This window comes from Mastomys coucha, unplaced genomic scaffold (assembly GCF_008632895.1).
Source record: "Mastomys coucha isolate ucsf_1 unplaced genomic scaffold, UCSF_Mcou_1 pScaffold14, whole genome shotgun sequence".
NCBI lineage: Eukaryota > Metazoa > Chordata > Mammalia > Rodentia > Muridae > Mastomys > Mastomys coucha.
In genome coordinates this window covers 1,041,464-1,064,531 of record NW_022196896.1, presented here as the reverse complement: position 1 = coordinate 1,064,531, position 23,068 = coordinate 1,041,464, and the positions used below count along the sequence as shown (strand labels likewise).

At 35.8% G+C, this 23,068-nt stretch overlaps 1 protein-coding gene across 8 annotated transcripts in view; it reads right to left on the bottom strand.

The window, feature by feature from the left end:
• Lingo2 (leucine rich repeat and Ig domain containing 2) overlaps positions 1-23,068 on the bottom strand; it is a 1,215,328-nt gene that overhangs the window by 1,049,807 nt on the left and 142,453 nt on the right. The gene's annotated exons all lie outside the window — the stretch shown is intronic.

Sequence of the window (23,068 nt, the reverse complement as noted above, 5' to 3'; positions counted from 1 at the left end):
TCACTTCTATCCCCAGCTCTTCCACAACAGTCCCTAGGCAACATCTGATATTGACTAAGGCTTATTTTAAGGCTGCCACAAATACTTTTAGTTTAATACACAGCACATTTTTAAAGATATCTTGTCATTTCTCAAGGAAAATATTAACATTGTCGAAAAATATATCAATAATCCAAAATGTATCTACATTAAAATAAGCACAATACCTTAAAAAGAAAACTTGTTTGAAATGATGAAGGTCACAGGGTTTATAATTTATGTTTAAAAACTTATAGCTAATTTTAAAATATAAAAGCTGCATTTCTGTAACTCCCTACCTAGCTTCCTCTTAAGTTATTTTAAATTACACCAGTGTTGAATTGTCTTATTTTTGTCTTATTCAGACACATTATAATCTATTCTGTTCAGAACCCAATATTACATGCATTTGTTTTTCCTCGGTTTTCTCTATTATTTCTCTGTCATATTTTGTCTTTCATAGTCTTGACCCTTTTTGAGAAATAACTTTTATGTAATGCATTTGATTTAAGCACATCTTTCTTTTGTTTCTTCATAATTAGTCTTTCACTCCCTTCCCTCACTCTCGTCTTCTTTGTTTGTTTGTAGTGTTCGTGGGTCTCGCTGATGGTACAAATGGTGATGTTAACAGAACACGAATGGCTATGGAAGCATCTGCTGTGATTTCCTCCTGTAAGTCACATCTAGAAGATTACTTTTAGAAAGATATCTTATGAATAGGAACACTAGCTGTAGGCAGGCACTGTAAGCACCTGAAAATTATTAATGAACCTTTCTAATCACGTTAACCTAACCACACGCAGCACATGTCTAGAACTGATGATCCTTCAGTGTTGCTGACATTCTGTGCAGGCACGGGTCACAGTGCACTTGTTATTACTGGTGTGCCCTCATTCTTTTTTTCTCATTTCTAGTGAAATAAATGAACAAGGCCTACCCTTACACGCACTGAGTAAAACCTGATTCTGTTTATAAACAAGATAAAGAATCACAAATACAGATTGTCATATGAAATCTCATTGCATACTGTCTGATAAGGACAGTGTTGATAACAAAACCTACTCAGTGCTGTAAAGGCCTGTCAGGAAGACAGAGTCGAGATACTTATCTGATGTTGTGTGCAAGGCCCGAAGTCTTGTGCAACTGTGGAGGCTGGTCAGGAGCAACAGTGAGATCAATGTTTCCAAACTGCCACCTTTGAGGTAATCAGCACAGGTTAAACTTCCTCTCTCCTTATGAGAACATTTTCAGTGAGTACTTGGAAATCCTCTTCAGGCAAATGAGGCATTCCCAGTACCTTGGCTTCAGCCAAAAATGTACACTCCCTCTGAAAACCCCTACACACTTCCCAAGGTCTATATAAGCCTGTTCCCCTCAGTAAAGGCAGTGCTTTCATTGAAAACCTCCAGAGAATGCTGTTTCTGCTGCACTCTGGCAGTTTGAGATCCTGTCCAACCTACCCGCCAGTCTAGGCTGGGGTGTAACAGAGTCTGTATCCCCGAGTGAAGAAGAAGCAGACCTGGCCAGCAATAGTGGCAGTACTGAACATGAGGGAGAGTAATTTTTGATTATTTTATGCATGTAGGACAATGATTCAAATATGTTTTAAAATGTCCAACTACAACTTTTTTTTTTTTTTGGTAAAGCTTAGAAAGGACTTAAATGGCACATAATTTTTATAGCTTCACATATCACTCCATGGAATATGGTTTTGGGGTAACCGAAGTAAAAAGAGGGATAGCGTTCATTCATGCATTCCTTCTTTATAATGCTTGGGATACACATAGAATGAAATTATCCTTCATAATGGCCCTACATTTCAATTATTGGGAGAAACACTGAATTGTAAGTAATCCAAAATGATATTGTAGCCATAGAACTGTAGGGAACAGTTCTATAGGTCATTTGTAATTTCTTTGTTTGGGGGAGATGTTGTTACAAATTTGGCAACCACCGTATCCACACTCATCTCTCCCTCTTTACTTACAGAAGCTGATTCTAGACTAGCAGTCTGACTTCTAATGTGTGTTAAAATATTTGGCCAGGAAACAACTATAGTCTATGAGACTCACAGAATAGCACTGTGAAACCACGATAGCAAATGAAAATAGTGAACCAAATGTCAGAGTAGTAGAGGGGAACCCATCAAAATTGCATCATACAGGAAACCACTTTAAACTTATAATGAAAACCTAAACTCACTATTCTTCTATTCTCATATTATTTCTACCCCTACTAAGGTGCTTTCCATGACCCTCCACTGGGATGGCCTTGTTTTCCATTGTATTCGTTCCTGGATTCTACATGGGTTCGTATTTTATCCTACTATCCTGCATTTTCAACCTTCTTCTAGGTTGATCCTGAAAGGAAGATGTTATTCCCTGGGGCAGTAGCTGTTTTACTTATTGCTACATTTATTTTAAAAAAAAAAAGTGAATCACAATTATTGAAGGATTTTCTGACTTGAATTGTGATTTTGAATTTTTTGTCTTCTATTAAAAACTGCTTTAGCCAGCTATTTATAGGGCTTTTATTTATGATGACTGCTATTTGGCATATAGATGAGGTTGAAATGTTTTAATAACTGGAAACACTATAATTATCACACCAATTCGCAGCAAATGATTCACTAAAATTTGAGTCAAAAGGTTTAATTCATGGTTTTGGTACTGACTCACGTGTACGCTGGGCTAAGATGCCGAATGCAACCTATAATTGTTTCATCAGATGAAAGGGAAGATGATTTTCCCTGCACTGATTTCAGTGGGGTCATGAGAGTGAAGGGTCACTAGTCAGAAATACTGGCTGGAGTTATAGAAACAAAGTAAATGCCATTACCTTAATATGCATGCTTTATAAGATCATTGTGTGAGCTACATATACAATACTTCCTACAGTTTACACGATATGGCGAGTACCTTATGTTTGTTAAATAAACCAGTGTATATATAAATTGATTGAAAAAGAAAGACTATCAATTAAATTGTAAGACATTAAAATCCTTAAAAATATACATGAATACATAGAACATAAAACACATTTATAAGTCATGCATGCATCTAGATAAATGGAAGTTTATTTGAAGAGTATTGACAGTATATAACTTGACATTCAACACATTATGTAAGACAAATATTAAAATCTTTTTTAACATGGTTTTTACATATTTGTGGGTTGATACATTTGTATCTATAGGCAAATGAAGAAAAAATGAATTCCTATTCGAATGGCCTAGGATGTATCTTTGCAGTAACTTATTGATTAACCTTGGCAGGGAACATACATCACTGTAAATACTGGAGTTGGAAAAACCAGTTTCAAGATAATAGCTCTAAACATCACTCCTGTCACTGTATGTCCTATTCCTTTATACAGAGAGGCTTTCCTTGTTCCATTACAAAATAAAGCCTCACCAGTATGACTTTCACCCTTCCTCTGATCAATTCTTTGCTGTAAACTCAAGTGCTTTTAACGCCAGCTGTTTTAAGGCAGCCACTTCAACATTAATCATTAAAACAGAGTGTTATCAAGCAGTACTGAGATGAGCAAATTTAAAAGAACATTCTTGTTTAATCTAGTGTGTTTCTAACTGTGCTGGTGGTTAAGAACTGAATCCTTCATGTCTGCTGCTTCTGACACTCACAGATGTAATCTTAGGAACTTTCCTGGAGTATCCTTCTAAAAAAAAAAAGTAAAGTTCATGCAATTTTTTTTTCTTGCCTTTCATCTAGAAAACTGAATCATAAATAACCTGTAATGGCACAGAATAAAATCATGCCACACTATTATGAGAGTTAATAACAAATAAAAATGTAGAACTTAAGTACTTGGTTAATCTTTCTAATTACCAGATTATCACCTCAGAGAACTGAACATGTCCCCACAGCAACCAGGTGCAGACTCTGCTCTTAAGATAAAGTGTGACCAGATGACAAAGTTCACACTAACTGTGTCCACTGATATAAGGCTGAGTGTTCAAACGGTATCAGTGAGTAATCTGGACAAATAGCCTGTTTTCATTTTGTTGAGAAATAGTTTGTATATGAAGGTTTGGAGGATACAGTCTCCCCTTAAGAAAATGCCCGTTCCCACCAGTTATGCCCTGGATATTGATAATGGTGGAGGACTGAGAGGCAAGACGTGAGTGTAAAGGAGTCAATAGACACAAAACCTTGCCAGCAAAACCAAGCAATTTGCATTGGACTAGTAGAACACAGTGCGTAAATGGCGAACAGGGAAGAACAGAAGCATTAAATGCTACTTAAGAGGAAGGTGAGGACAAAACCTATAAAAACCCATTGTCAAAGGGCCATAGGATCTTAATTATGATTTATTCTTTGCCATTGAATCTTTAATTTATTTTACTAAAAACTGAAGAGGACCATGGAAACTGTTGGAAAACTAAAAATGGATAAAAGATTATGAATATTTAAAAACTCTAAGAATTTTGTTTAGAAGGGAAGTTAGGAAAACAAAATAATATGCTCATTTCTACTAAAAATAAACTGATTTACTGATTTATAGAATCAAAGTTGATAATGAAAGCATACCATATATACTAAGACTTCTGTACTTGTTATTCATTTATTTATAGTTTGGATGTGGTATATCACTTTTTCACTAAGGCTGGTCTCCATTGTGTCGGGGGAACAGTTCAGGTGAGACTATCTCTGCACAAGACTGCAAGTATGTGCTACTAGGGTCATCTTCTTGGTTTATCTGGACCAAAGTAAACTATCAACCAATATTTCTACATGTATAATGGACATCTTAGAAGTACTTTTTGATAATATATTTATGGAAGTGCAAAAAATACATAAAAGCAGATAGCACAAGAAAATCATATAAAGAGAGTGTGATTTCTGAATAAAGATTTAACCATGGAGCTTAACACATTTACAAAGTATTTTAAAAGGTTTTATTTTATTTTAATGGTATATGTGTATTTAATTCTTTTTTTTGTTGTTGAGATTATAAGTTTACCACCCTTCTTCCCTTTTGTTTCTCTAAACTCTCCTTTATAACCTCCTTGTTTACTTTCAAATTCATGGCTTCTGTTTCATTAATTGTTGTTACATATACACACATACACATCATATGTACAACCTACTCAGTCTTTATAATGTTACATATATCTCTGTTTTCAGAGTTGAAATTTTGGTATTGACTAACCAAATACTATCCTCTTCTCTTGCTCCCATCACACCATAGTTGCCTCTAGTTCTTTAAGTAGAGTTAAGGCCTTGTAAACTGCCTCTGCCATACATCCAATCAACATATTTATTTGTGAGGTGTATGTGTGTGTGTGCATATGTGTTTGTGTGTGTGATGGCATGTATGCCTAGATGTGGGAGTCAAAGTCAGAAAATGATCAGCAGGCATTGTTCCTGGGGATTGTTCTAGGTTGTCAAGTTTGGTGACAAAAAACTTTAGTATTTAAGTCACCTTTCTGGGTAATGTGGTATGATCTATACCCTTGTATGGATATCACATGAAGTAACTGCTTAGTGTTAGTGACACGTTGTGGACTTCCAGCGTCTTGATATTACAAATAATATTTCTAATTCTTATGTGTGTTTCTCTCTGAAATACCAGGTATTTCTCTTGGGAATCTGACAAAGAGTAAATTAGCAGTGTATGCTTCACTTAGCACCAACTTCACACCCAACACTTCCCCCAAGTGCTTGTATAGATCTTATTGCCAGTTCCAGCACTGAGAATTCAAGAAGATGCTATCCTTTGCTTTCAACTTTACTCACTCCAATAGTCATTAATAATAATCTATATTGCTTTACATCCATTTTCTTGATTATCTATGAGTTGAATCATTCTGAGTATTTGTTGGAACTTTGGAAACTTTGCAAAGTTATTTTCGTCTTTTGCCTATGTGAAAACATTCCTAGAGACATAATGAGACAAGGACGTAGACAAGATGGCTACTTTCTGATATTCTACTCAACTTCTCAAGTGCTGATTATAAGTATGTGCTGTCTTTTTGGCTAATATCCACTTATCAGTGAGTATATACCATGCATGTCCTTTTGGGTCTGAGTCACCTAACTCAGGATGATATTTTATAGTTCTATTCATTTGCCTGCAAAAACTCATGATGTCCTTATTTGTAGTAGCTGAATAGTATCCCATTGGAAAAATGAACCATATTTTCTGTATCCATTCTTTGGTTGAGAGACATTTATGTTGTTTCCAGCTTCTAGCCATTACATATTATGCTTCTATGAACATGGTGGAGCAGAGAAATGCAAATCAAAATGACCCCAAGATCTCACCTTGCACCAATCAGAATCCCTAAGAACAAAAACCCAAGTGATACCACATGCTAGTGAGGATGTGGATAAAGAGGGAAAATCTTCCACTGGTGGAATTGCAAAGTAGTACAACCACTCTGGAAATAAATCTGGAAGTTCTTCAAAAATTAAAAATAGTTCTACCTGAAGACCCAGCTAGACCACTCTTGGGCATATACCCAAATGGTGTTCCACCATATACCAAGGACTTGTGCTCCACTATGTTCATAGCAGTTTTATTACCAGAAGCTGGAAACAACATAGATGTGCAGAATACCTAGGATACAATCCACAGAATGTAAGGTAGAATTGCCTCCTACATTGTCAGCATTTTAGTTTGTCTCAATAACACAATCTCATCACTTTATTATCTGCACTTGAAAGTCCCAGGACTTGGAACATCAGTGATTCTCTTTATGGGTTACTGATTCTGGCCAATGCACATTATGATTTTGTTTGTTTGCTTGCAGTCTAAGAGACTAGCAAAAATTCTACAAATGATTTGAGACTTAGGAAAATGCCTCCATTCTCCATGTATAATTTCTATATGGTTATTATTGACATGTTAATTCAGGAATAACAACAATTATATGTTTCCCAACTGCACCACATGTTAACCCAGGGTGACAGCAAGTGTAACTTGTCCTCACATTATATAATGATTCAATATAAATATTTTCTCAGTATCTCATTATATAATAGAAAATTTCATGACATATTTTGCTTCAATATTCTTACATTCAACATTATTTTATAAAATAAACTCATTTTCAATAAATAGACTCATTTGAAAATGTACTCATAATTCAATTTCATTATAGCAAAGTGTTCTGGTCTATGCTGTTATATACTGTTAATCCACTGTGTCTCAAACCAAGTTGTGGATGATTATCCAGCTCACTAATTTTATCATACTTCAGACACAAATATATGCCTCTTTAAATCAGTGTAACTTTAAATTCCGGCTTAGTCATCTACCACCTGCACTCCTGATATTTAGATTCTCATAGTTCTTTTCTCTTGAATTATTTTATTTTATGCGTATGTGGGTGTTTCATCTGCATATATGTCTCTCTCTGCTTGAAGCCTATGAAGAAGGGTGGACTAGGCCATCAGACTCCCTGAGCAGCAGGTTACTATGAGCCACCCTATGAGTGATAATCCAACTGTGGAGCACCCAGTGCTCTTAAGCACTGATTAGTCTCTCCTGTCTCGTATTGAAGATGTCTTTGTCTTTTTTAGTTTCTCAGACTTTGGATTTTAACTTCTAATTGTACTATTGCTAGGCTGACACCTTAAAATGCCAGCATTGTTCACCTTGTATTTCTAGTTTGTTTTACTTAGAGATTTGGATTAAAGTACCTTCACCATCAATGTTCACAGGAAGTTACTAATGTTCTTGTTTATTCTCCTATTGTTTAGTTCTTGTGTTTTTCATGATAAATGTATCACATGTAGCATCCTCCAGGTGGAGAGTCCAAAAGCTATGCCACCAACATGGGCTGATAAAGCACTCCTCGACACTTCCCTTTTGTCTCGGATGCATCTCTTTAATTGATTCTGCAAGCAAGGAAATAAACCATAACTTTCTTTTTTTTATTTTCATTTTTCATTTTTTTATAAATTAATTTATTTTTTGTACTCTATATCCATTCTCTGCTCCTACAGCCACCTTCCTACTGCTCCACATCCCACACCTTCTCCCCATACTCCCCCCACCACGTGAAGGCTCCCACCCCCCAACCCACCTGACCTCTAAACTCTCTGGGGCCTCCAGTCTCGTGAGGGTTAGTTACATCATCTCTGAATGAACACAGACCCAGAAGTCCTCTACTGTATGTGTGTTGGGGGCCTCATATCAGCTCGTGTATGCGTTCTGCTTGGTGGTCCAGTATTTGAAAGATCTCGGGGTCCGGATTAATTGGGACTGCTGGTCCCCTTACAAGATTGCCCTTCTTATCAGTTTCTTTTAGCCTTCCCTAATTCAGCAACAGGGGTCAACTGCTTCTGTCCATTGGTTGGGTGCCAACATCTGCATCTGACACTTTCAACTGCTTGTTGCATCTTTCAGAGGGCAGTCACGATAGGTCCCACTTTGTGAGTGCTACATAGCCTCAGTAATAGTGTCAGTCAGGCCTTGGGACCTCCCCTTGAGCTGGATCCCACTTTGAGCCTGTCACTGGACCATTTTTCCTCAGGCTCCTCTCCATTTCCGTCCCTGTAATTTTTTCAGACAGAAACAATTATGGGTCAGAGATGTGACTGTATGTGTATGTGTACAGTAAAAAGGCAACCCCATCCCTCACTTGATGTCCTGTCTTCCTGCTGGAGGTGGGCTCTATACATTCCCTCTCCCTACTGTCAGACATTTCATCTAAGGTCTCTCCCTTTGATTCCTGAGAGTCTCTTACCTCCCAGGTCTCTGGTACATTCTGGAGGGTCCCCTCAACCTCCTACCTCCTGACTTGCCTGTTTCAACTTATTCTGTTGGCCCTCAGGGCTTCAGTCCCTTTCCCTCACCTAATACCAGAACGTGTTCGCTTCTGGCCCCCCATCCTCCTCTCCCCCCAACTCCCCACCTATGTCCACTTTCCTTTCCTGGTCCCTCCCTCCCTCCCCACATATGATTGCTTTCTTCTCCCTCCCAAGAGAAACTGAGGCATCCTCACTTCGGCACTTCAGCTTGTTGACCTTTTTGAGTTCTGTAGACTTGGCTATTCTGGACTTTCTATTTATTTATTTATTTATTTATTTATTTATTTATTTATTTATTTATTTTGGCTAATATCCACTTATCAGTGAGTACATATCATGCACTTCTTTGGGTCTGAGTTACTTCAGAATATTTTCTAGTTCTATCTATTTACCTGCAAATCTTAAGATGTCCTCATTCTTAATAGCTGAGTAATATTCCATTGTGTAAATGAACCACATTTTCTGTATCCATCTCCTGGCTTGGGACATCTAGGTTGTTTGCAGTTTCTGGTTATCACAAACAAGGCTGCTATGAACATGTGCCCCTGTGCACAGTGGGGCATCTTTTGGATATATTCTCAAGTGTGGTATTGTTGGTTCTTCAGGTAGATCTATTTCCATTTTTCTGAGGAACCTCCAGATAGATTTACAGAGTGGTTGTACCAGTTTGCAATCCCACCAGCAATGGAGGAGTCTTTCTCTTTCTCCACATCCTCTCCAACATGTGTTGTCTCCTGAGGTTTTGATTTTAGTCATTCTGATATTCGGTGTTTAGTCATTCTGTTATTCTGATATTGATTTAGTCATTCGGTGTAAGGTGGAATCTCAGGATCATTCTGATTTGCATTTCTCTGATCACTAAGAACTTTGAACATTCAGCCATTCTAGATTTTTCAGCTGTGAATTCTCAGTTTAGTTCTAACTCTATTTTTGATTGGGTTGTTTGGATTTTTGGTGATTAACTTCTTGGGTTCTTTATATATTTTGTATTAACCCTCTATTGGATGCAGGGTTGGTGAAGATTTTTTTTTCCCAATCTGTAGGTTATCTATATGTCTTATTGACTATGTCCTTTGCCTTACAGAAGCTTTCCATTCATTTTTTATGGCCATCTGGCTATCTTTCCTCCCCCAATCCTGAACTCTTCTATTCCTCTTTCTATCTCCTTTCCCTCCAAGTTCCCTCCCTCCATCTGCCTCTTATGACTATTTAGTTCCCCCATTCTAACTGAGATTCAAACATTCTCACTTGTTCACTTGTGCCTTCCTTCTTATTTAGCTTCTTTGAGCCTTTTTTTTTTTTTTTTTTTTTTTTTTTTTTTTTTGCCAATTTGTATGTCCTTGATCTCTTTTTGTTGTCTTATTGTTCTATATAGCACTTCAAGTACTATATTGAATATATATGGGGAGAGTGGACATCCCAAGGCCCTTACCTAAAAATAATAAAAGGAATTTACTGCAAAACAACAGCCAATATCAAACTAAATGAAGAGATACTTGAAGCGTTCCCACTAAAATCATTAATAAGTGGATATTAGCCAAAAAAGTACAGAATAGGCAAGATACAATCCACAGAACTCAAGAAGGTTAACAAGCTGAAGGGCCCAAGTGAGGAAGTCTCAATCCCATGTGGGAGGGAGAAGAAAGCAAACACAGGGGCAGCAGGAGTCAGGGCCTGGGTTTATTATATTTGTTCAGTCAACTGCTCAGGTGAATTAGTTCAACAATCAGAAGAGACATAGAATAACAGCTACATCTTACATTTATATTTGAGAATGGGCAATGTCATTTCATGTACACCTTCATTTGCAATGCTTATTTACTCTATATTCTTAAAAATTACTCAAAGAAAATAAAGTAGTGTTAATTATTTCATATTAACAGAAGAGGAAAGTAAGAGCACTAAGATGTCTTAGCTTAGATAATGCTCAACAGTGAGCATAAATGGTGTCTGGCAACATCAGGAAAGCCATTGCCTCTTGCCATTGCTCATTAGGCATTGAATCGTCACACATTAGTCAGGTATCCATCACTAACTACTTAAAAAAGCATTGGTCACTGCTAACAAACTGTATTATGGGCTGTCTTTACAGGTGCTTCTAAATGAGCAGGCCACCAGCTGTGCAACTGGCTACAGGTTTGTCTTGCTTCATTAAGCAGTGTTTTGAGAGTTGAAACATTAGGAGAGGCTTGTCTGTCTTATGCAGAAAACCTTAGGAAGGAGAATCAGCATACATCCTATACCACCATTATTGCCAGTGTATTAAGAATACCTACATTTAGTACGGATTTAAACAGATTCCAGTTTGTGTTGGCTCTTTAATAAAGGAAAATATAAAATTACACTGCTTGTAAACTTAAATAAATTTGCTTCGGATAATAGAGAAATGCTCATGAGATAAAATATGTAATCAAGCAAAGTGTTTGTATTGTTCCCTTGAATTAACTGGAGTGTGCTCATATTTGTGATGATTCACTGGTGAAAGGAAGAGTTACAGCAAGTCCACCTCAATGGAACCTGTGGAGTTCAGTTTAAGAGGGAGCATTCTCAGGCAGCATTTCCCTCCTTCTAAGAAGACCTCTTCTTGAACAACTCAACCCAATCTCTCTATTTCACTTTCCTCTGAATCTTTATAGCTTCATTTCTTTATAACTATAGTTTGTCCTGTTATTTTACAACCAATTCTATTTCAGGTCTTTCAGGTTAGCTTTCCAAGGCCAACTCAATTTCAGGGAAAAAAAATCACACACAAAAAAACAAAACAAAACAAAACAAAACAAAACAAAACAAAAACCAAAAACCCTAGTTATGTTTGGTCAACTGCTCAGGTTACATTCTGCAATGTATTCCACAGGCTTGAGTTTCTCAGGCTTGTTCCCTAGTTGGTGGCAATATTTTGAGTGTCATTGGAGAGTTGAAGATATGGTGCTTAGCTTCAGAAATCAGGTCATTAGGATAGGGCCTATAATAACTGTACTTACACCTGATTGCTGGCCTGCAGCCCTTCTCAAATTAGCCTTTCTCACTGTGATGGGCTAAAACTTCTAAAGCCTTAAGTCAAAAGAAACCTTGCATCCTGTGACATGCCTCTGCCAGTTTAATCACAGAAAGGCAAAGAAAATAGCACACAAGCCATAGACTTGTTATATTTTACTACTGTGCCTACAAGTGCACCAATAAAGGACTTACAGAGTACAGTGTCTTGAAATGCCCCAACCCTGAAGGAGTGGAAAGCTACCAAAAATATGTGATGTAACTTATTTTATGAATTTGAGTAAGATCTGATTTCTGCTGGTTTTCCTTGTTTTTCTTTTTATTTGCCCTCCTGCTAGTTCAATTCAAAAACAGAAAAGATCTGAGGTTTACATTAAGGATTTCACTGGAAGAAATATTTCTACAAAAACATTTCTTAAATTTTTATCCAGGTAAATGCTAATTAAAAGTATACATGATTGATTCCCTAACTCTGTTCGTATGATCTTCTCTTCTGTTTGCATCTTCTGCATTTATATAACTTTTTGCTCTTTTTTATATCATTATGAAGCTGAATCTCATTGAATACTGAGGTTTCTTAGTCAGAGAAATAGTTTCAGAATTTTAAAATTACCATGGTATTTTGTAGTATAAAGGTGAAGCATAAATTTGGAATTTTTATTATAGGTAATTCACTAAATTATGAACTATAATCATCTTGTCATGTGATATGTAATAACCACAGCTAAGCAAAGGAAATTTCATACCTTTACAATATTCATCTCTCTTGTGGAATTGGGTAAATGCCAAAACACTATATTTACATTCTAATAGTATTTTCTTGTTATATATAAATACCAGATGACTTCTCCCAATGACAAGACAGATTAGGGTCTCTTCGAGGTGTGACTGTTGGAAAATTCAGTATATGCTTCTTTATTTAAAATGTCATACATGATTTTCATATACTTTCTGAAGCATTGACACAAATTATTGAGAAGTTTATTTATGAAAATACAAGTGATACATCCTTTTATCACTTGATATACACAACACCATTAAGCATTAGAAAGAAATATCAAAAGTTAAATGGACTATCAGGATGCATCTGTCATGTTGTCTAAAAAACTGTATCATGAAATGCAAAAATATAAAGAAACTAGATATCTCACACAATGTTAATGAGAACCTAGATATTACAGACACTTTGGAAACAGCTGATAAGAGTAAATATGAAATTACCCTATGACACAGTAATGACAAAATTTCAGAACTAGAGAGATGCAGTTAGTCTGGGATGGCTCTCAGAAGGCTATACAAAGGAAAGATGGTAAATATGGCTACAGGACCACACAAACAGCCCATATAATGACTACATCTGTTTCAATTCACTGGGGTGATGTTTCACCTACAATTTTCTAAAATGTTAACATTGCATAGATGACACATAGGTATTCCTGTGTTTAGTTTTTAATGGGATATTATCTACTGATCCAAAATGTAAATGCTTAATAAAAGACAAAGCCAAAAATGACTCAACCAAAATGAATATAAGTAGGAAGGCTAGGGGAACCATCGTAATCCATGTCAATATTTTTTCATTTCTGTATGACAAGCCTAAAGAGAGCAAGCAATGAACTGGCTTAAATTGTAATCAAATCTGTAGAAAAGATGCCAACAAGAGGACTGAGAGAACTAGTGAATTACCCTCTGACAGGGGTTGGGAAAGTAGTGCAAGTAACCTCTTCATTTCATGAAGTTAGAGAATAGTGAGATCTGTGACTAAAGTACACACCTAAGACAGTTACCAGCACTCAAAGCTTTGGCACGGTCTTGAAGATCTCTTTAAATAGTCGAGCTCTCGAGGCACATTAAGTTCTATGAAATAAGTGCAGTCATGTTTATTTATAATATGCTGTGGTTGTGGAAAGGAGAAATGTCTTTGATAGTCTTGGGCATTTGAACACTTGGTTTCCATCTGATGGTCCTGTGTAGGGAGGTTTAAGTAGTGCAGCCTTGGTGGTGGACAGAAACCATGGAGGGCAGGCTGTGAGATTATAAATCATCCTACTTCCAGTCAGGCTCTCTGCTTTTGGTCTGCCTTTGAAGAGGGAACCTTAGCTTCCTGCTCCTGACATCATACTCAACACTTACTTCCAGCTCCCCAAGCATGATGTTTGAGGTACTTTATGTACTTTGTTTGCATATGTTCGTTTTTTTTTCCTTCTAGAGCATGGAAATCTAAATCAAATACTTAGCATGGATTTGCCTGGTACTTACTGAGTAGCCCAAGTAGACCTTAAATTTGTGGCATTTCTCTTGCCTCAATATTCCATATGCTGAAAGAACAGATAAGATTTATCCCACATGGTTTGAAGAATAATCTATAACTGCAACATGATAAACTAACCAAAAGCTCATATTAGGCGAATGATTCATTAACAAATATATATCTACGCAATGATGTAACATGGAGCTGCAAATTGGGAAACAATTTTAATGATCAATATAGAATATTTTCCAGATTATATTGCTGAATTAGAAACAAAAGAAAACATTATGGATTTAATATAGTATTACATCTTTACTGTCTGGTATAGATGAGTAATGTAAAAATGAATGCTATTTTATTCAAAGACAACATAAGAAGGATGAATCAGAAACAGAAATATTGATTTCTCATAAGAGGTGTGTAGAATGTGAGAGATCTGGAAGGAAATGCACATGTGTACTTATCTGTACATGAGCAGTTCTGTGTATGTATGTATGCACTCAAACAAATTCAAGGGAGGAGTGTTGCTCTGCAACACAGTAGTTACTTCTTTTATCATTTTTAAAATAGAAATTACAAGGTGAAAATTTTTCCTTCCAAGCTGTCAGCATTCTCATGATAATTGACATTTTCCCACTGAGTACCTATGACAATAATAATTTTGTTCTTTCCTGCTTGAAGCATAAGAAAGAGATGAAGAGTTAGAATTGGTGGTAAAAAAAATTCAATAATGAGAGTTAGCATTTTCATACAGTTAACATCATTAAATTGCAGTTTGTAAATATAGCTCGTTAAGTGCACGTACTTTCTGCTTTACTCTTAGATGAAATTTGTTTGGTAAAACTTAAATATTTGTATGTAAATCGTTACTATTTTATATTTGTTTTAAATTCACAGTAAAACTCATTAGAAGATACTGGTATGTTTCCACATATTTCTACATCCATATATTCATAGCTTTCCTTATTATTAATATCTGTTACAACTTATAAACATAATTGACACATTATTATTTTCAGTCCAGAGTTCATGGTCATGTCTACACCTGGTGGACATCATATGTGTCTAGACATACTCTAGTGGACAGCATGTGGCTAAAACTCTCACGTTACATATGGGTTCAGATGTTCTGTGCTTCCCATATATCTGAGATCAGTCTGTTCACCCCTTCCTTCCAAAATACATCTGGAGAATACTGATTTGTTGTTTGTTTCATTGACCTAGGTTTTCTTTATTTGATGCCTACATCCTTCCAATTGTACAAACTGACATTTTATTTCTCAGAGTAATACTCATTCAAGCTTCCTCCTTGTCTTCTTGGCTCATAACACATTTCATTTTAGTACCTAAGTAAACTTTTTTAATAGAACTTGGTTAGATGTTATAGAAGAAGCCAAAATTCTAAATATCCATCTGTTACCCAACAAGCACGGTGTCTCTGGGCTTCTTGGTTAAATCCTTGTAGAGTCGGTCCTTTGAGTTTTTAGGATATTGACTTTAAGATCTCTAGAAAAGTCTTTTCACAAATGCTGTACAGAGGCCCATTCTATACTTCTATATGTTGCAATATCTTGCTCCTCAGGGTTAAGTGGATTTGAGACTCAGATATATTGGTTTAAATTCTATGTCCCTCACCTTAATTTCAAAACCTTGGATGAACAAACATGTTCACCAATCAAGTGCCCAATACAGTTTCAGGCAGAATATATTTGACTGGATGCAATAACTGTGATTCTTCAGCATAGTACCTAAAATAGCAATCACATGTATGAACATAAACTTTGAAAATCTTAAAAATCTATGATGATATACAAACATGAAGTTCTACTTATTTGAACCATAAGAAACTGTATGTTTTATTTTCTTCAAACCACATGCACATACCCATACACACATAAACACACACACACACACACACACACACACACAGAGAGAGAGAGAGAGACAGAGAGAGACAGAGACAGAGACAGACAGAGAGACACACAGAGAGAGAGAATTTCATGTGATTCAAATGATAAAATTCACATTTTGGTATCTCCATAAGTACCTAGGAATAAAGTCTTAGTGTAAAGGAACAACTATAAATTTCTATCTTTACTTTTATATTTTTGAGATAATAATTTAATTATAACATTTCTACCCTCTAAACACATATATAGCTGTCTTTGATCTCCTTTAAATTCATGGTCCCCCTTTTTTTTCTGCTAATTGTTATTGCATGAATATATATATATGTATATATATATATACATATATATATATATAAAACATGTTCTGTCCATATAAAATTAATTGTTTGTAAGGTTTGGAGGCTGACTTGTACTGGAAAAGTATAGATCTTAATTTAATGGAAAAAAAGATAAAGGACTGACATTAAACTAAAAAATTTATACTAGGTAATTGAAAATTTATCCTATACATTTATCCTGTAGCCACTTAGACAAATGCTTGGTAGACATGTCCCTAAAGCATATCTATACCAACCTAAACAATGTTACTCCAGAAACATAACAAGGATCCATGTAATTTTCACATGTATAATAACAGCTCTGCCATATTCTAAGCTTCCCATGGGGAAGGAGATAGCGTATGCAACTTGGGAAATGTTTCATTACTCTTACTAGATGAAGGAACTGATTTGATCACCAAATTTTTTCAAAAATATCTTGTGTATTCAAAATGAACATTTGGTTTTTGAAATTTAAAAGTTTTTGAACAATTAAGTTTTGAAATTTGTTAATATTACTTCCATCCTTTTAAAGTCATATGTTACATTTGTTGTTTGGCAGCTCTCTTCTCTTGGTGCCATCCAGTAAACAGCAACTTGATATCATGTAAATAAGCTAACAACAGAACTAAACAACCTACAATCAACACTTCCACACTGGTACTTTTCTGAGTACCTGCATCCTGAGGCTGTCAGCAATTTATATAATCCATGTGGGGAGAAGAACAACCATATAGTGACCATAATTATGATCACAATAGAGTCATTGTCTTTACAAAGAAAGAGATCTCTTGTCAGGATATGTCAATCAAGTTGAGGATAATCATATCTATGAATGCTATCATCTCATATGTCATAGATCATATAATGTGCTTGATTTCCCTATGTCTCTTAAAAGTGATCTCTCCTTAGCCAGAAGAGTTGAAATTTCAGGAGCAGCCTTTTATTACAATGAATTACAGTTATAAATTGTAGCATAAAGAACATGAAGATATTTGCTACTTTGAGTTTAATCACAAACAAATATGAGCCAAAAAGGTTAATGATAATTTAAATTATGGTTTCAATTTCTTTCACTCTTGCAAGTAATAGGGATGGAAGTTTATTTTAGCCTCCTAAATCAGGAAGTATTTTAATGATTTATATTGGTCCTTTAGCTGATATGCTGCATCAGTATCTGCGATGGTTCAAAATTAAAATTATTATTATGGTTTGATGTTCTACTCTTGTCTAAAACACATCAGCAGTACCAGGCAAAATAAGTGACTAAATGGGCATTGTGAAAGTAAATGTCACTTTTAATCCCTCAAGTGAAGTGATGAGATGAGAGTCATATCCAAGCTTTATGAATACATGGATTGGGCTGAGCCCAGAGCATTTCTACCTATTCTTCTCTACATCTAAGCCTGGAAGCATCTAGGCTCCATACAGTCTAATATCCTAGAAGCCTGGACATTGAATGCTTCAGCTTGCAGTTTCTGACTGTTAAACTAGGCCTAGAATGTTTCACTCTCTGAAACTTACTGGTGAGTAAGCTTATTCTTTGAAGCTCTTCCTGAATTCTGCCTGGCTTAGTGTTTTGGCTTAAAAGCCTCTCCAGGATGACTGGACTTAAATTTGGCTTCTCTCAGCTTCTCACAGAATTAACTCTGCTTAGTCTCATACAAACTCTGGTAAATTGTACAAATCTTCTGACTCCTTAGAATTTTCTGGCTTCAACTGCCTATGCTGACCTTCACTGACTTGCATGAACTCACTAATGAACTCAACTACACTGCTCTGCACCCACTGCATCTATGCCCAACTGACTCTTGCTTCCTGCACTGCTCTTAAATAGCTTTCCTTTCCTCTCTATATTTGTGAGAGCTGAGAAACTCATTCTGTCAAATCTTTCTTTGATTTGTCACTTTGCCTGCTCCTGAATTAGATGTCACTTTCAAACGTTGTTGTCTTACTGCATAGATATCTTACTTAGTAGATAGTACTACAGAAAGAAACCTAGTTTTGGCTAGCAAAACTAGAACATGTCATTAATTCACTGAAAATTCAGTTTAGGCAAATTCTGTTAATTTTTAAGAACATACAGTCTATGACTTTCAAATAAATCATTTTCCTTAACCTAGAATCAGGGAAAAATGTAGTTATTCTCAAGTGAATAATACTTGTTGAATGAAAGACTTATGACAAGAGTTATTTCAATTACCAACAATATAATATATAATTACTATGATAGAACATAATATATTTCTATGTTATTTAAATTTCTATATTAAACTCATACTCCATACAAAATATTTTCTTCCAAATACTTTACAAATTTATAAAAATATCTGTATCGCAGTCTAAACAGAACTGAAAGATGAGGTCACATTATATCTTAATGTAAGTAAAAATAATGTAAAATATTAAAATAGTATCAACTTAAGCATTGTCAGTGGAGGCTTCAGAAAATAGTATTTACATTTATGAATGTATACATACTTGTATGCATACTAAGTTATAAAAACATCAACTCCACAAGTTCCAAATATATCACCATGAGTAACCTTTAGATGTTTCACATTTTACACAAATCATGTATCTATCTATCTATCTATCTATCTATCTATCTATCTATCTATCTAGATAGATAGATAGATAGATAGATAGATAGATAGATATAGACATAGATATATGACATATATATATATATATATGTCAGTATTTTCAGTTGCGTAATAGATGCAAGCATCCTTAACTTTATAGTGCATATTAATTTGAAGCACTGAGTTGAAGGTATCCCTAAAATTTGTGTATATCAAAGCAGACAAATTGATGGAATAGAATTTCAGGGGTTAACTGCTCTCTGTCCTTTCTGAATTAACTGATGGCATTGACAGGGATGTGGTTTAAGTGTGTGTGGTTTTTTTTATTTCCTGCTTCTTTTGTGTGCTTGGGGGCACTGTCAGTATTTTCACATTTATTTCAAAGCATTAAAGGCATTTCTGAGGGACTGCTTCACTGCTTTCCTTCAGAACCAGCAGCAAAATAATGAATGCTTTAAACAGTAGCTAGCCATAGCATCAAGAAAAAGACAGGTTTCAAATGTTTTATTACGTTCCCAAATTATTTTCTATATTTCTAGCTACAGCCATGATGTGGCAATGTAGGTAAAAAGGAGAACAAGCAATTCTGAGAGGAGTATATAATCTTAGTAAAATAAATACAAGTATAAATTAGATAACATCTATCCATATAAATAAAAAAGCATACAATTCTAACAAAGTATGCTAAAAATAAATTATTGAAAATTAAACTACTTGATGATTCCATCTGGCCCCATTCAGAATGACTATGATCAAGAATACAAGTGAGGAATGCTGGCATTTTGTGGCGCCTCATACACAGCAGATATAGATTGGCACTACAACTTTGAAAGTTAAACTGGAAGTTTCTCAAAATAATTGACCATTTTTGCTAAAGGACATCATGGCCTATAGTTGAGAAACATGTTCAGCCATATCTGTTATTGCTCTATTTAAAGGGGGGAAAGCATTTAATCTATATTTCTGCCATGTAATGAATGGATAAAGAGATGTGGGTGGTATGTATACAAAACAAGTGAAATTATAATAATCACAGGAAGCAGAGGAGGGTAGGGTGCTGGGTGAGAGGGGGGGATGGGGAAGGGGGAGCAGAGTTAGGTATCAGGGCCTGGAGAATGAATGGGAATACATAGATGTGTAGGGTGGGATCACCAGTGAAGGAAACTCTAGAAAGTCCCAGAGACCTTGGATATGAAAGACTCTCAGGACTCAATTGGGATGACCTTAGCTAAAATGCCCAACAGTCAGGAGATGGAACTCAAAGAGTATAACCCCAGTAGATAGATAAGGCCTCTAGTGGAGGGATGGGACACACACCCATCTTCAAAATTCCTGTCTAAAAGAAATTCAGGGATGAAAACAGAGCAGAGAATGAAGTAAGGACCATCCAGTGACCAAACCAACTTGTGATCCACCCCATTGGCAGGCACCAAACCCTGACACTATTACTGATGTCTTATTGTGCTTGCATGGGTGTCTTCTCAGAGGCTCTACTAGCAGCTGATTGAGACTGATGCAGATACTTACAGTCAACCACTGGACTGAGGTTGGAGAACCCAATGGAAAAGTTAGGGGGAAGATTGAAGGAAGAGAAGGAGATGGCAACCCCATAGGAAGAGCAACCTGGACACTTGGGAGCTCACAGAGACTAAGCTACCAACCAACTAGGCTGATCTGAGGCCCCAGGCACATATGTAGCAGAGGACTGCCTTGTCTGGCCATAGAGTGAGAGGATGTGCCTAATTATATAGAGACTTGATGCCCTAAGGAATGTAATTGGGCAAGGGGCAGGGCAGGTGAGTGAGTGAGGTGGGTGGATGGGGCTTGGGGGATGGGTGAGCACCTTCTTAGAGGCAAAGTGGAGGGGGTAAAAAACTCTTGGAGGGGGAAGTATGAAGGCAGCAACATTTGGAATGTAAATAAATTAAACAATATTAAAAAAGGTTCTGGTAAATGGAAGGAAGAAATTGAGAAAATTATACTGAATGAGTTTCAGCCATGCTCAGAAAGGCAAAAACTAAACATTGTCTTTCATATCTGGAACCTAATTTTGCATCCTTTCTTTTGTGTGTACTTTGAATACATATAGAAGGTATACAATTGGAAATAGAGTTTTGGAAGCAGACTCACTAAGTGAAGGGGTATATGAAAATATAGGTAAATAAAATATAGAGAAGGTATGATGATCCCAGAAAGGCTTCAAACATAAAGACTGGTAGGGAATGAGCAAATAGTAAATGAGGGAAAAGTTAATGAAAATTAGGTGTGTATAAATAAGTTACACAGATACTTACAATCTTGCAAATGTAGTAAAAATATAATTAGAGGTAATGAATAGAAAACAGATGACAAGAAAGTGCAGGAGAACACTCCAGGGTATAGGCTTAAATTAGAAAAAGGGAAGCAAAGAAAAGGGCAAGGATGAGATGGACTAACCAAAATAAGGATGCATGAGTAAGCCTTGGGAATCCACTAATGTGTGAACTAATTAAAATATATGTAATGCATGAAAGGGAGCTTTATCACAGATACCCTTCATGGACAGATAATACCATCAGAAAAAAAAAAGATTATTTAATGAAAATCTAAATTCTATGTGAGTTACTGCTCACAGGGTTTCCATAGCCACCAAAACCAAGACAGGCTATTTCTTTTGCTCTTCATTTTCCTAGAGCTGAAGACACTATTAAGTTAGGTTATAGGGCATTGACTGACCAGCAAACTCTCCTCTTGCTAGATAGCTTTCATAGTACAGGAAGGAGCTATGCAGGATGATAGGGCAGGAAAGACATCAGTTGTTTCACCCAGCACTAGGTCCTACACACTTAAAAATCAACAAGCAAGTTGAGTGCGTTGGTACTATAGTGATATGAGCAATACACGGGTTACCAACTGCTTATTGAGGCTACCTCACAGGGTGCATTCACTTCTGCTACTGTAATGCTGTCTATAAGCCACTTTGCTGGAGATGACAGGTACTATGTGGGAACCTGCTAGATTTGTTTCAATATGGATTGCTAGTTTAATATCCTAATTACTATAGTTATGCCCCCAAATTTGTGTTTGTTTCAACCTTGGTCTAAAAAGCTTACTTTTTTTTTGGCTTCTGTAGTAGTTCATTCAGAGACTCATAATTGTCCAAAATGTTGCTAATACTTGCTGACAATGGCTTAGCCATGGGTAGGGTATCTGTATGAACCTTTCCCCAAATGAAGGCTTGTGGAGTCTCATGGACCTTTAATATAAAGGTTTAATGAATATGTGTGTGTGTGTGTATATATATATATATATAAAACATATATTATATATATATATGTTCATATTTACTTTAAAACAGTTGTTAGAATTTAGTAAACTTATAAGAATATACAAAATATAGATTGTTCAGTAAAATCATAGTTTGAAATATATATATTTGGACATTAACATTTGACTCATGGTTTAGTATCTTTAGTATCTCTTAACATTAAGAGCTGTAATGCATGAACAGATGTTTGAAATTTTAATTTTATAAACACATATTAAAAGCAGAATACACATATTTCTAAATAAAGTATCCTTGGCAAATATAAGTAATGAGAATAAATTTTCATGGGCCTTTCTAGTAATTTCTGGAATATTTCTACATACTCAGACTGAAAAAGATTACTTTAAAATCAACATCTAAGAAGTATTTAAAAATTATGTGGGCATTATAGTTTTATACTTTGGGGTTTTATGTTATCTATCTTGATTTGTTTTTTTGTTTTGTTTTGTTGTTTGTTGTTGTTGTTTTGAGACAGGGTTTCTCTGTGTAGCCTTGGCTGTCCTTGAACTCACTTTGTAGACCAGGCTGACCTTGAACTCAGAAATCCGCCTGCCTCTGCCTCCCAAGTGCTGGGATTATAGGTATGTGTCACCACTGTTTGGCTTTACCTTCCTGTTAATGCTATTGAGCCAAAATTCTTTTAATATTGTTGGTAGTAATGTAAAGTTTAGATAAGAACTCACTGTATAATTCTTGCTGGCTTGAACTCCAGAACTTATTGTCTGCACCCCTCAATTTCAAATATTATGCCAGCACACCAGGATCCAAAGGCTGTTTTAGCTTATTTTTTTTTAATTTTTTTTTATTTTTATTTTAGATGTTTTCTTTATTTACATGTGAATTTCTCCTTTCCCAGTTTCCCCTCCAAAAAACAAAAAAACAAAAAAAAACAAACCCCTGTTGCCT